Below are 16,248 nucleotides of genomic sequence, written 5' to 3'. Positions count from 1 at the left end.
AGAGACGAGTTGCTGCTGCCGTTTGTGCTTTCACTAGTTTTGCATGTGTATGGTGGTCTGAACATTGTAGATTATATCCTATTCCAACTACTTGGGCTGCTTTGAAAACTGCTATGCGTACGCGTTGGGTTCCACCATATTATCAACGTGAATTGCTTCAAAAATTGCAGCGTTTAAGACAAGGAAAAAATTCTGTAGAAGAATATTATCAGGAATTACAAACTGGCATGATTAGATGTGGTATTGTTGAGGAGAATGAAGCTATGCTTGCACGTTTTCTGGGTGGATTAAATAGAGAGATTCAGACCATTCTAGACTATAAGGAGTATACTAATATCACTCGTTTATTCCATCTTGCTTGTAAAGCTGAACGTGAATTGCAGGATCGACAAGCATTGGGGCGAACTAACTTTTCTGCAGGCCAACCTTCATCATGGACACCACGTGCATCTTCTACTTCAACTGCACCAGCACCTCCATCCGGTGCCACCTCCAGCCGTGATACAAGAAAACAGGCACAACCACCATTATCTTCCAAGAGCGCACCTGCGGGTCCTGCACAGCGTTCTTCTTCTTCCATGGCATCAACAGGGCACACAAGTGATATTATTTGTCGTCGTTGTAAGGGAGGAGGTCATTATGCGAGGGAATGCAAATCTCCGCGTGTGATGATTGCTACCGCGGATGGTGGATATGAGTCCGCTAGTGACTATGATGAGGAGACATTGGCTCTTATTACACGTGAAGAACATGGTGGAGATGATTCTGATCATGAGACGCAATACATGGCTCCTGAAGACGCTGACAGGTATGAATGTTTAGTTGTTCAACGTGTTTTGAGTGTGCAGGTCACACAAGCTGAGCAAAATCAGAGGCACAATTTGTTCCATACCAAGGGAGTTGTGAAGGAACGTTCTGTGCGCGTCATCATAGATGGAGGGAGCTGCAACAACTTGGCTAGCATGGAGATGGTGGAGAATCTTTCTCTCACCACAAGACCACATCCACATCCTTACTACATCCAATGGTTCAACAACAGCGGCAAGGTTAAGGTAACACGTACTGTTCGTGTGCATTTTAGTATCTCTACATATGCTGATTATGTTGATTGTGATGTGGTACCTATGCAAGCATGTTCCTTATTACTTGGTAGACCATGGCAATTTGATAAAAATTCTGTACACCATGGTAGAAACAATCACTATACTCTTGTTCATAAGGATAAAAATATTACTTTGCTTCCTATGACTCCTGATTCCATTTTGAAAGATGATATTAATAGAGCTAATAAAGCAAAACAGGAGACGAATAAGAGTGAAAATCAGATTGTGGCAAAAGAATTTGAGCAACAAATGAAGCCTAATAATAAACCATCTAGTGTTGCTTCTGAAATTAAATTGAAAAGTGCATGTTTATTTGCCACCAAATCTGATATTGATGAGCTAGATTTCAGCAAATCTGTTTGCTATGCTTTTATGTGCAAAGAGGCATTATTTTCATTCGAGGGCGTGCCTTCCTCTTTGCCTCCTGCTGTCACTAACATTTTGCAGGAGTTCGCTGACGTCTTTCCACAAGACGTGCCACCGGGATTACCGCCTATTCGAGGGATTGAGCATCAGATTGACTTAATTTCCGGTGCTTCACTGCCAAACCGTGCACCATACCGTACCAATCCAAAGGAGACGAAGGAGATTATGCGTCAAGTACAAGAGCTTCTCGACAAAGGTTATATACGTGAATCCCTTAGTCCTTGTGCTGTTCCTATTATTCTTGTGCCGAAAAAGGATGGTACATCATGTATGTGTGTTGATTGTAGAGGCATTAATAATATTACTATTCGTTATCGTCATCCTATTCCTAGGCTAGATGATATGCTTGATGAATTGAGTGGCTCTACAATATTCTCCAAAGTTGATTTGCGTAGTGGATACCATCAAATTCGTATGAAATTGGGAGATGAATTGAAAACAGCATTCAAAACTAAGTTTGGATTATATGAGTGGTTAGTCATGCCTTTTGGGTTAACTAATGCACCTAGTACTTTCATGAGATTAATGAACGAAGTTTTACGTGCTTTCATTGGATGATTTGTGGTAGTTTACTTTGATGACATATTGATTTATAGCAGATCTTTGGAAGAACATTTGGAACATTTACGTGCTGTTTTTATTGCTCTACGTGATGCACGTTTGTTTGGTAACCTTGGGAAGTGCACCTTTTGCACCGACCGAGTATCTTTTCTTGAAAGATAAGTTGACACATGCTCCTTTACTCCAACTTCCTGATTTTAATAAGACTTTTGAGCTTGAATGTGATGCTAGTGGAATTGGATTAGGAGGTGTGTTATTACAAGATGGCAAACCTGTTGCATACTTTTCTGAAAAATTGAGTGGGCCTAGTCTGAATTATTCTACTTATGATAAAGAATTATATGCTCTTGTTCGGACTTTAGAAACATGGCAACATTATTTATGGCCCAAAGAATTTGTTATACATTCCGATCATGAATCTTTGAAACATATTAAAAGTCAAGCTAAACTGAATCGTAGACATGCTAAATGGGTTGAATTCATTGAGACTTTCCCTTATGTCATTAAACACAAGAAGGGAAAAGAAAATGTTATTGCTGATGCATTGTCTCGTCGCTATACTATGCTTTCACAACTTGACTTCAAAATATTTGGTTTGGAGACCATCAAAGATCAATATGTGCATGATGCTGATTTTAAAGATGTAATGCAGAATTGTAAAGAAGGAAGAATGTGGAACAAGTTTGTCGTTAACAATGGATTTGTGTTTCGTGCTAACAAGCTATGCATTCCAGCTAGCTCCGTTCGTCTTTTGTTGTTGCAGGAGGCGCATGGAGGAGGATTAATGGGACACTTTGGCGTGAAGAAGACGGAGGACGTACTTGCTACACATTTCTTTTGGCCAAAGATGAGACGGGATGTTGAGCGTTTTATTGCTCGATCATGGTTTATATATGCCTTTGCCTGTACCTAGTGTTCCTTGGGAGGATATATCTATGGACTTTGTTTTAGGTTTACCTCGAACAAAGAAGGGGAGGGATAGCATATTTGTTGTCGTGGATAGATTCTCGAAAATGGCACACTTTATACCATGTCATAAAAGCGATGATGCTGTTAATGTTGCTGATTTGTTCTTTCGTGAAATTATTCGCTTGCATGGTGTGCCAAATACTATTGTTTCAGATCGTGATACTAAATTTCTTAGCCACTTTTGGAGATGTTTATGGGCTAAGTTGGGGACTAAACTGCTTTTTAGTACAACTTGTCACCCCCAAACTGATGGACAAACTGAAGTAGTCAATAGAACGTTGTCTACTATGCTTAAGGCTGTTTTGAAGAATAATAAGAAAATGTGGGAGGAATGCTTGCCTCATATTGAATTTGCTTATAATCGTTCATTGCATTCTACTACTAAGATGTGCCCTTTTGAAGTTGTGTATGGTTTCCTACCTCGTGCACCTATTGATTTGTTGCCTCTTCCATCTTCGGAGAAGGTTAATTTTGATGCTAAACAACGTGCTGAATTGATTTTAAAAATGCATGAGTTAACTAAGGAAAACATTGAGCGCATGAATGCTAAATATAAACTTGCTGGAGATAAGGGTAGAAAACATGTTGTGTTTGCACCTGGAGATCTTGTTTGGTTACATTTGCGTAAGGATAGATTTCCTGATTTGCGCAAATCAAAGTTAATGCCACGTGCGGATGGTCCCTTTAAGGTGTTAGAGAAAATAAATGATAATGCATATAAACTTGAGCTGCCTGCAGATTTTGGGGTTAGTCCCACTTTTAACATTGCAGATCTGAAGCCTTATTTGGGTGAGGAAGATGAACTTCCGTCGAGGACGACTTCATTTCAAGAAGGGGAGGATGATGAGGACATCAATACAATTGTTACACCCACAGCCCCTGCTGCTATACATACTGGACCAATTACTAGAGCTCGTGCACGCCAACTAAATTACCAGGTACTTTCGTTTCTTGGTAATGATTCTAATGTTCATGAGAATATGATGCTGCCTAAATTGGATACATTTGTTTTGCTTACAAATGAAGGGCCTAGCTTGGAGAAGGATGAACATTGGAGCAAGAACAAGCATGGAGATGATGGCATGCGCAAGGGGAACAAGAACGGAGTTACAAGTGATGATTTCAGGACTTTGAAGCCACCATAATGGGTGCATGAAGCCTTGGACGAAATATACAAGATACCACTTCCTAAATTTCGTCCCGAGGCTATTTTAGGTGCTGCGTCACCTTATTATTGGGCCAGGCCCATGTAATTTCGAAATACATAAGTATAGGCTATTTTTAGAGTCCGTATGTGTGGGGAAACAAGAGATAGGGTTGATTTCGGACCCCTCCACCAAGGGCCACGAAATTCCCCCCTCTTCCTCCATATATACAGCCCTTAGGGCATCGTTTAGACTTTGGGTTTTGTTTAGATTAAAAGTTCGCCATAGCTGCAACTTCGCGTACTTCGTTTGTGTTCAACGACCAGACAAAGGCGTCACAGAACCCCACCTTGATCAATAAAGCTTCCATCTTATATTCGCAATATCCAGATTGCAATCTTAGTTTCTTGCTTGTTCTTCGTTTGCTCGCAGGAAACAGACCCTCGTGGTCAGGTTGATCGTGCTCCGGCGTGGTCAATAACCTCTCGGAGTTGGTTTAGCGATTGCTAAGGCGCGACGTCCTCGCACGTTCGTAGTCGGATCGTCAAAGTCGACTTTGACCAAAGCGAAATCCACCATCTCATCGAAAGACGGGACACCTTTGCCTCTATCACAAGCATGTTCCTTATTACTTGGTAGACCATGGCAATTTGATAAAAATTCTGTACACCATGGTAGAAACAATCACTATACTCTTGTTCATAAGGATAAAAATATTACTTTGCTTCCTATGACTCCTGATTCCATTTTGAAAGATGATATTAATAGAGCTAATAAAGCACAACAGGAGAAGAATAAGAGTGAAAATCAGATTGTGGCAAAAGAATTTGAGCAACAAATGAAGCCTAATAATAAACCATCTAGTGTTGCTTCTGAAATTAAATTGAAAAGTGCATGTTTATTTGCCACCAAATCTGATATTGATGAGCTAGATTTCAGCAAATCTGTTTGCTATGCTTTTGTGTGCAAAGAGGCATTATTTTCATTCGAGGACGTGCCTTCCTCTTTGCCTCCTGCTGTCACTAACATTTTGCAGGAGTTCGCTGACGTTTTTCCACAAGACGTGCCACCGGGATTACCGCCTATTCGAGGGATTGAGCATTAGATTGACTTAATTCCCGGTGCTTCACTGCCAAACCGTGCACCATACCGTACCAATCCAGAGGAGACGAAGGAGATTATGCGTCAAGTACAAGAGCTTCTCGACAAAGGTTATATACGCGAATCCCTTAGTCCTTGTGTTGTTCCTATTATTCTAGTGCCGAAAAAGGATGGTACATCACGTATGTGTGTTGATTGTAGAGGCAATAATAATATTACTATTCGTTATCGTCATCCTATTCCTAGGCTAGATGATATGCTTGATGAATTGAGTGGCTCTACAATATTCTCCAAAGTTGATTTGCGTAGTGGCTACCATCAAATTCGTATGAAATTGGGAGATGAATGGAAAACAACATTTAAAACTAAGTTTGGATTATATGAGTGGTTAGTCATGCCTTTTGGGTTAACTAATGCACCTAGTACTTTCATGAGATTAATGAACGAAGTTTTACGTGCTTTCATTGGACGATTTGTGGTAGTTTACTTTGATGACATATTGATTTATAGCAGATCTTTGGAAGAACATTTGGAACATTTACGTGCTGTTTTTATTGCTCTACGTGATGCACGTTTGTTTGGTAACCTTGGGAAGTGCACCTTTTGCACCGACCGAGTATCTTTTCTTGGCTATGTTGTTACTCCACAGGGAATTGAAGTTGATAAAGCCAAGATTGAAGCGATGATGCTGTTAATGTTGCTGATTTTTCTTTCGTGAAATTATTCGCTTGCATGGTGTGCCAAATACTATTGTTTCAGATCGTGATACTAAATTTCTTAGCCACTTTTGGAGATGTTTATGGGCTAAGTTGGGGACTAAACTACTTTTTAGTACTACTTGTCACCCCCAAACTGATGGACAAACTGAAGTAGTCAATAGAACGTTGTCTACTATGCTTAGGGCTGTTTTGAAGAATAATAAGAAAATGTGGGAGGAATGCTTGCCTCATATTGAATTTGCTTATAATCGTTCATTGCATTCTACTACTAAGATGTGCCCTTTTGAAGTTGTGTATGGTTTCCTACCTCGTGCACCTATTGATTTGTTGCCTCTTCCATCTTCGGAGAAGGTTAATTTTGATGCTAAACAACGTGCTGAATTGATTTTAAAAATGCATGAGTTAACTAAGGAAAACATTGAGCGCATGAATGCTAAATATAAACTTGCTGGAGATAAGGGTAGAAAACATGTTGTGTTTGCACCTGGAGATCTTGTTTGGTTACATTTGCGTAAGGATAGATTTCCTGATTTGCGCAAATGAAAGTTAATGCCACGTGCTGATGGTCCCTTTAAGGTGTTAGAGAAAATAAATGATAATGCATATAAACTTGAGCTGCCTGCAGATTTTGGGGTTAGTCCCACTTTTAACATTGCAGATTTGAAGCCTTATTTGGGTGAGGAAGATGAACTTCCGTCGAGGACGACTTCATTTCAAGAAGGGGAGGATGATGAGGACATCAATACAATTGTTACACCCACAGCCCCTGCTGCTATACATACTGGACCAATTACTAGAGCTCGTGCACGCCAACTAAATTACCAGGTACTTTCGTTTCTTGGTAATGATTCTAATGTTCATGAGAATATGATGCTGCCTAAATTGGATACATTTGTTTTGCTTACAAATGAAGGGCCTAGCTTGGAGAAGGATGAACATTGGAGCAAGAACAAGCATGGAGATGATAGCATGCGCAAGGGAAACAAGAACGGAATTACAAGTGATGATTTCAGGACTTTGAAGCCACCATAATGGGTGCATGAAGCCTTGGACAAAATATACAAGATGCCACTTCATAAATTTCGTCCCGAGGCTATTTTAGGTGCTGCGTCACCTTATTATTGGGCCAGGCCCATGTAATTTCGAAATACATAAGTATAGGCTATTTTTAGAGTCCGTATGTGTGGGGAAACAAGAGATAGGGTTGATTTCGGACCCTCCACCAAGGGCCACGAAATTCCCCCCCTCTTGCTCCATATATACAGCCCTTAGGGCATCGTTTAGACTTTGGGGTTTTGTTTAGATTAAAAGTTCGCCATAGCTGCAACTTCGCGTACTTCGTTTGTGTTCAACGACCAGACAAAGGCGTCACAGAACCCCACCTTGATCAATAAAGCTTTCATCTTATATTCGCAATATCCAGATTGCAATCTTGGTTTCTTGCTTGTTCTTCGTTTGCTCGCAGGAAACAGACCCTCGTGGTCAGGTTGATCGTGCTCCGGCGTGGTCAATAACCTCTCGGAGTTGGTTTAGCGATTGCTAAGGCGCGACGTCCTCGCACGTTCGTAGTCGGATCGTCAAAGTCGACTTCCACCAAAGCGAAATCCACCATCTCATCGAAAGACGGGACACCTTTGCCTCTATCAGTGTTAGGTAGTTTACATTAACATGCTTGCTTTGCATGAAAAATGCCTTACCCGCTGCTATTTTCTTCACATCTTCCACCTCCTGAAGGGCCTTACGGGCCTCGGCCTTGGCGGACTTGGCACTTTCGAGAGCCGAGGCGAGCTCAGACTCTCGAGTCTTTGAGTCGCGCTCCAAACTCTCATGCTTCTCCATGAGAGCCTGGAGCTCTTGCCGCACCTCCGCCACCCGCGCCTCCTGCTTCTCTCGCTCTGCCCGTTCCGCGGCCGCATTGCGTTCGGCCGCGGACACAGCCTCCTTCAGGGTTGCCACCTCGTTCGTGGCCCCTGCAGTACCCATGTTATCCTTGTTATTCTTTTATTGCAACCTAAATCCTTTTCTGTAAGGTAACTATTCAAAGTGGTGTTACTCACCTTCTTTACCCTCGAGCTGCTTCTTGGCACGGCCGAGCTCTTGCTCGGACCGCTCGAGATCTTGCTTTAACGCACCAACCTCCGCAGTCAGTGCGGCAGAGGTCAGCAGCGCAGACTGCAAACCCATATTGACATACTTTTTAGCAACCCTGCGTATATCTTTTTAGATCCTTAGTCCGGCTTTTCTTTCCAAACACCGAACTGAGCATCAGGGGCTACTGTCTATGCGGTATTACATTACATAATTTTAACTTCTTACCTCAAAGCCTGTTAGAAGGCTACTGCAGGCTTCGGTCAGCCGCTCTTGATGAGCTGAACCTTCTGAATCACCGCACTCATAATAGTGCGGTGTTCTTCCTCGATGGAAGCTCCTTTGAGCGCTTCCAGCAAGTTGTCCGGCGCCTCCGGTTGGACGGAGGCAGCCGGCGTCACGGTCTTGCCCTTCTTGCGAAGGGGCCGCCTGCCGGACTCCGGAACCACTGCGGGTTCCGGTGTGGAGTCCGGCGCAAAGTCCGGGAAGCTGCCTTGCGGCGCCTCCGGAGCCTCCTCCTGATGGGTCCCTTCCTGGGATCCCACCTCGGCGTCCTTAGTGGCGCGAGGGGTGGAGGCCGTCGGGATGGAATCCACATCCGACGGAGCCAACGACCCGCTCGATGAAGCGGGGAGATCATCATCGGCCGGACTGCAGGCAGTATGTGGCATTAGAAGGACGCTATGTGACATAAAAAGAAATTATAAATCATTCAGGAATCCGGATACTTACGGTCTCGCCGGAGGCCTGGCCCTTGAAGGCCATTCTTCGCTGCCAACGTTGGTGTTCGAAGAGCTGTCCGGGGGAATAGTTCTTCCCCTCTTGGACCCTTCGGCCTCCCCTGTTGGGGAAGCCTTCCTCTTCCTCTCTCCCTCCTCTGGGAGAGAGTCTTCTTCCTCCTCCTCATCTTCGGGGGAGGAGTCCGCCTCGGAGCTGTCGGAGACCTGAAAACGGGAACTCTTTCGAGTACCTGTGGCCACCTTCTTGGCCTTCTTCTCCGGCACTACATGCGGTGCCGGAACCAGCAGCCCCGCTAGACGGGCGTCTACTGGGTTTTCTGGCATGGGAGCCGGGCAGACGAGCTGCTTCGCCTTCTTCATCTAGTCCTGTCAAAGGAAAAGGGAGATTGAAACCCGCTTAGAATCAAACTATTAACGACAAGTGTCCCGTAAAGGGGTAGAATCACTTACCTCGTCAGCTGGACGCTGTGAGTGAAATCCGCGATCTTCTGTCGCGGATGCGGGGGCTTCGGCGCCCTTAAACAGCACCCTCCAGGCGCCTTCGTACGTCGTGTCGAAGATCCCTCTCAACGCCTAGTGCTGTTCCGGATCGAACTCCCACAGATTGAATACCCGCTCTTGGCATGGGAGAATCCGGCGGACGAGCATGACTTGGACCACGTTAACCAGCCTGAGCTTCTTGTTCACCAGCTTCTGGATACAGGCTTGGAGTCCCGTCAGCTCCTTCGAATTACCCCACAGCAAGCCCTTCTCTTTCCAGGAGGTGAGCTGCGTAGGGATACCAGATCTGAACTCGGGGGCCGCCGCCCACATAGGGTTGCGCGGCTCGGTGATATAGAACCACCCCGACTGCCACCCGTTGACGGATTCCACGAAGGCCCCTTCGAACCAAAGGACGTTGGGCATCTTGCCCAACATGGCGCCTCCGCACTCCGCTTGAGTGCCCTTCACTACCTTCGGCTTGACATTGAAGGTCTTGAGCCACAAGCCGAAGTGGGGCTGGATGCAGAGGAAGGCCTCGCACACGACGATAAACGCCGAGATGTTGAGGATTTATTTCGGCGCCAGATCATGGAAATCCAGGCCGTAGTAGAACATGAGCCCCCGGACAAAGGGGTGAAGTGGAAAGCCCAGTCCGCGGAGGAAGTGGGGAAGGAAAACGACCCTCTCATGGGGCCTGGGGGTGGGGATGAGCTGCCCCTCGTCTTGCAGCCGGTGCGCGATGTCGCTGGAGAGGTATCCGGCGCTTTGCAGTTTGGCGATGTGCTCCTCCTTAACAGTGGAGGCCAACCATTTACCTCCTGCTCCGGACATGGTCGGAGAAGGTTGAGACGAGATGCGCGAACTTGGGCGCTGGAGCTCGAGTGCGCGGAGATGGATAAGCAAAGGAGGAAGAAGGCGTAGGTGAAAAGGTGGATCCTTATCCCTTATATATAGGCGGACGAAGACTACGCGTCCCCACTAGCCTGATAAAACTCGCTTATCTCCCAAGCGCCACCATCAATGGCGCGGTTGGGTTACTGATAGAGGCAAAGGTGTCCCGTCTTTCGATGAGATGATGGATATCGCTTTGGTGGAAGTCGACTTTGACGATCCGACTACGAACGTGCGAGGACGTCGTGCCTTAGCAATCGCTAAACCAACTCCGAGAGGTTATTGACCACGCCGGAGCACGATCAACCTGACCATGAGGGTCTGTTTCCTGCGAGCAAACGAAGAACAAGCAAGAAACTAAGATTGCAATCTGGATATTGCGAATATAAGATGAAAGCTTTATTGATCAAGGTGGGGTTCTGTGACGCCTTTGTCTGGTCGTTGAACACAAACGAAGTACGCGAAGTTGCAGCTATGGCGAACTTTTAATCTAAACAAAACCCAAAGTCTAAACGATGCCCTAAGGGCTGTATATATGGAGGAAGAGGGGGGGAATTTCGTGACCCTTGGTGGAGGGGTCCGAAATCAACCCTATCTCTTGTTTCCCCACACATACGGACTCTAAAAATAGCCTATACTTATGTATTTCGAAATTACATGGGCCTGGCCCAATAATAAGGTGATGCAGCACCTATAATAGCCTCGGGACGAAATTTATGAAGTGGCATCTTGTATATTTCGTACAAGGCTTCATGCACCCATTATGGTGGCTTCAAAGTCCTGAAATCATCACTTGTAACTCCGTTCTTGTTCCCCTTGCGCATGCCATCATCTCCATGCTTGTTCTTAATCCAATGTTCATCCTTCTCCAAGCTAGGCCCTTCATTTGTAAGCAAAACAAATGTATCCAATTTAGGCAGCATCATATTCTCATGAACATTAGAATCATTACCAAGAAACGAAAGTACCTCGTAATTTAGTTGGCGTGCGCGAGCTCTAGTAATTGGTCCAGTATGTATAGCAGCAGGGGCTGTGGGTGTAACAATGGTATTGATGTCCTCATCATCCTCCCCTTCTTGAAATGAAGTCGTCCTCGACGGAAGTTCATCTTCCTCACCCAAATAAGGCTTCAAATCTGCAATGTTAAAACTGGGACTAACCCCAAAATCTGCAGGCAGCTCAAGTTTATATGCATTATCATTTATTTTCTCTAACACCTTAAAGGGACCATTAGCCCGTGGCATGAGCTTTGATTTGCGCAAATCAGGAAATCTATCCTTACGCAAATGTAACCAAACAAGATCTCCAGGTGCAAACACAACATGTTTTCTACCCTTATCTCCAGCAAGTTTATATTTGGCATTCATACGCTCAATGTTTTCCTTAGTTAACTCATGCATTTTTAAAATCAATTCAGCACGTTGTTTAGCATCAAAATTAACCTTCTCTGAAGATGGAAGAGGCAACAAATCAATAGGTGCGCGAGGTAGGAAACCATACACAACTTCAAAAGGGCACATCTTAGTAGTAGAATGCAATGAACGATTATAAGCAAATTCAATATGAGGCAAGCATTCCTCCCACATTTTCTTATTATTCTTCAAAACAGCCCTAAGCATAGTAGACAATGTTCTATTGACTACTTCAGTTTGTCCATCAGTTTGGGGGTGACAAGTAGTACTAAAAAGCAGTTTAGTCCCCAACTTAGCCCATAAATATCTCCAAAAGTGGCTAAGAAATTTAGTATCACGATCTGAAATAATAGTATTTGGCACACCATGCAAGCGAATAATTTCACGAAAGAACAAATCAGCAACATTAACAGCATCATCGCTTTTATGACATGGTATAAAGTGTGCCATTTTCGAGAATCTATCCACGACAACAAATATGCTATCCCTCCCCTTCTTTGTTCGAGGTAAACCTAAAACAAAGTCCATAGATATATCCTCCCAAGGAACACTAGGTACAGGCAAAGGCATATATAAACCATGAGGATTGAGTCGTGACTTAGCTTTTTGACATGTAGTGTAGCGAGCAATAAAACACTCAACATCCCGTCTCATCTTTGGCCAAAAGAAATGTGTAGCAAGTACGTCCTCCGTCTTCTTCACGCCAAAGTGTCCCATTAATCCTCCTCCATGCGCCTCCTGCAACAACAAAAGACGAACGGAGCTAGCTGGAATGCATAGCTTGTTAGCACGAAACACAAATCCATCGTTAACAACAAACTTGTTCCACATTCTTCCTTCTTTACAATTCTGCATTACATCTTTAAAATCAGCATCATGCACATATTGATCTTTGATGGTCTCCAAACCTAATATTTTGAAGTCAAGTTGTGAAAGCATAGTATAGTGACGAGACAATGCATCAGCAATAACATTTTCTTTTCCCTTCTTGTGTTTAATGACATAAGGGAAAGTCTCAATGAATTCAACCCATTTAGCATGTCTACGATTCAGTTTAGCTTGACTTTTAATATGTTTCAAAGATTCATGATCAGAATGTATAACAAATTCTTTGGGCCATAAATAATGTTGCCATGTTTCTAAAGTCCGAACAAGAGCATATAATTCTTTATCATAAGTAGAATAATTTAGACTAGGCCCACTCAATTTTTCAGAAAAGTATGCAACAGGTTTGCCATCTTGTAATAACACACCGCCTAATCCAATTCCACTAGCATCGCATTCAAGCTCAAAAGTCTTATTAAAATCAGGAAGTTGGAGTAAAGGAGCATGTGTCAACTTATCTTTCAATACCGAGAAGGCTTCTTCCTGTGCGGTACCCTAAAGAAAAGGCACATCTTTCTTTGTAAGCTCATTGAGAGGTGCAGCAATGGTGCTGAAATCTCTCACAAAACGCCTATAGAATCCAGCGAGGCCAAGAAAACTCCTCACTTGTGTGACCGTTTTGGGTTGCGGCCAACTCTCAATAGCTTCAATCTTGGCTTTATCAACTTCAATTCCCTGTGGAGTAACAACATAGCCAAGAAAAGATACTCGGTCGGTGCAAAAGGTGCACTTCCCAAGGTTACCAAACAAACGTGCATCACGTAGAGCAATAAAAACAGCACGTAAATGTTCCAAATGTTCTTCCAAAGATCTGCTATAAATCAATATGTCATCAAAGTAAACTACGACAAATCGTCCAATGAAAGCACGTAAAACTTCGTTCATTAATCTCATGAAAGTACTAGGTGCATTAGTTAACCCAAAAGGCATGACTAACCACTCATATAATCCAAACTTAGTTTTAAATGCTGTTTTCCATTCATCTCCCAATTTCATACGAATTTGATGGTATCCACTACGCAAATCAACTTTGGAGAATATTGTAGAGCCACTCAATTCATCAAGCATATCATCGAGCCTAGGAATAGGATGACGATAACGAATAGTAATATTATTAATGCCTCTACAATAAACACACATATGTGATGTACCATCCTTTTTCGGCACTAGAATAATAGGAACATCACAAGGACTAAGGGATTCGCGTATATAACCTTTGTCGAGAAGCTCTTGTACTTGACGCATAATCTCCTTCGTCTCCTCTGGATTGGTACGGTATGGTGCACGGTTTGGCAGTGAAGCACCAGGAATTAAGTCAATCTGATGCTCAATCCCTCGAATAGGCGGTAATCCCGGTGGCACGTCTTGTGGAAAGACGTCAGCGAACTCCTGCAAAATGTTAGTGACAGCAGGAAGCAAAGAGGAAGGCACGTCCTCGAATGAAAATAATGCCTCTTTGCACACAAAAGCATAGCAAACAGATTTGCTGAAATCTAGCTCATCAATATCAGATTTGGTGGCAAATAAACATGCACTTTTCAATTTAATTTCAGAAGCAACACTAGATGGTTTATTATTAGGCTTCATTTGTTGCTCAAATTCTTTTGCCACAATCTGATTTTCACTCTTATTCTTCTCCTGTTTTGCTTTATTAGCTCTATTAATATCATCTTTCAAAATGGAATCAGGAGTCATAGGAAGCAAAGTAATATTTTTATCCTTATGAACAAGAGTGTAGTGATTGTTTCTACCATGGTGTACAGAGTTTTTATCAAATTGCCATGGTCTACCAAGTAATAAGGAACATGCTTGCGTAGGTACCACATCACAATCAACATAATCAGCATATGTACAGATACTAAAATGCACACGAACAGTACGTGTTACCTTAACCTTGCCGCTGTTGTTGAACCATTGGATGTAGTAAGGATGTGGATGTGGTCTTGTGGTGAGAGAAAGCTTCTCCACCATCTCCATGCTAGCCAAGTTGTTGCAGCTCCCTCCATCTATGATGACGGGCACAGAACGTTCTTTCACAACTCCCTTGGTATGGAACAAATTGTGCCTCTGATTTTGCTCAGCTTGTGTGACCTGCACACTCAAAACACGTTGAGCAACTAAACATTCATACCTGTCAGCGTCTTCAGGAGCCATGTATTGCGTCTCATGATCAGAACCATCTCCACCATGTTCTTCACGTGTAATAAGAGCCAAAGTCTCCTCATCATAGTCACTAGCGGACTCATATCCACCATCCGCGGTAGCAATCATCACACGCGGAGATTTGCATTCTCTCGCATAATGACATCCTCCCTTACAACGTCGACAAATAATATCACTTGTGTGCCTTGTTGATGCCATGGAGGAAGCAGAACTCTGTGCAGGCCCAGCAGGTGCGCTCTTGGCAGATAATGGTGGTTGTGCCTGTTTTCTTGTATCACGACTAGAGGAGACACCTAATTGAGGTGCTGGTGTAGTTGAGGTAGAAGATGCACGCGGTGTCCATGATGAAGGTCGGCCTGCAGAAAAGTTAGTTCGCGCCAATGCTTGTCGATCCTGCACTTCACGTTCAGCTTTACAAGCAAGATGGAATAAACGAGTGATATTAGTATACTCCTTATAGTCTAGAATGGTCTGAATCTCTCTATTTAATCCACCCAGAAAACGTGCAAGCATAGGTTCATTCTCCTCAACAATACCACATCTAATCATGCCAGTTTGTAATTCCTGATAATATTCTTCTACAGAATTTTTCCCTTGTCTTAAACGCTGCAATTTTTGAAGCAATTCACGTTGATAATATGGTGGAACCCAACGCGTACGCATAGCAGTTTTCAAAGCAGCCCAAGTAGTTGGAATAGGATATAATCTACAATGTTCAGACCCCATACACATGCAAAACTAGTGAAAGCACAAACAGCAGCAGCAACTCGTCTCTCCTCAGGATATTGTAAACATGTAAATCGTTGTTCAGTTTCTAACTCCCAAGTAAGATATATATCAGGAACATATCTACCGTCAAATGGTGGAATATTCGATTTCAGTTTAGGAATATGGACATCATCTCGTACCTGAGGTGGTGGTGCAGGCCTACCATTACGAATATATACCTGAGGTCGACCTGCTGGTGGTGGTGCAGGTGGCTGCACATAGTGCTGATTTTGATCAACCTCATCCTCATAATCTCCCACATAATCATCCTCCTCCGCATCAGCAGCAGGAGCCACAGAAGTATCAACAGCAGCACCAACAGTTTGGCCAAACGCAAGAGGAACACGGCTCGCTCGGCGAAGGTCTATTTCGCGACGTGGAGGTAGTCGTTCTTGTTGTTGTTGAAGAGGTGCGTTAGGTGCAGCGGGTGGTGGTGGTGGAAGACGCGCGAGCAATTCATTAAACTTGTTATCGAGCTTTGTTTTGAACGTCTTCTCCATGCCATCTATCTTCTCCAGGGCCTATTCAAATCTGTTTAGCACATCTTGCACCTGTCCACTCATCATTTGCTGAAATTTATCATGCAAATCCTTATTCGTCATGTTCTCCCAGTCAGTCTTGTCGGCTTGTGATCCTGGCATGGTTAGTAGCAATAGAAACACACAAGAATATGATCCTACCGACTACTAACAAGACGTGGTGGTGGGTGTCACAAATCCGTCAAGCAAATCTCAAATTCTTACCAGTTCTTACCCAGCAGCAGGCGGTGATCGGCAACCGTTGTAGTCAAAAAC

The sequence above is a fragment of the Triticum dicoccoides genome, chromosome 5B (assembly GCF_002162155.2).
Source record: "Triticum dicoccoides isolate Atlit2015 ecotype Zavitan chromosome 5B, WEW_v2.0, whole genome shotgun sequence".
Taxonomy (NCBI): Eukaryota; Viridiplantae; Streptophyta; class Magnoliopsida; order Poales; family Poaceae; genus Triticum; species Triticum dicoccoides.
The sequence above is the reverse complement of the archived record's forward strand: the minus strand, read 5'-3'. Positions refer to the sequence as shown.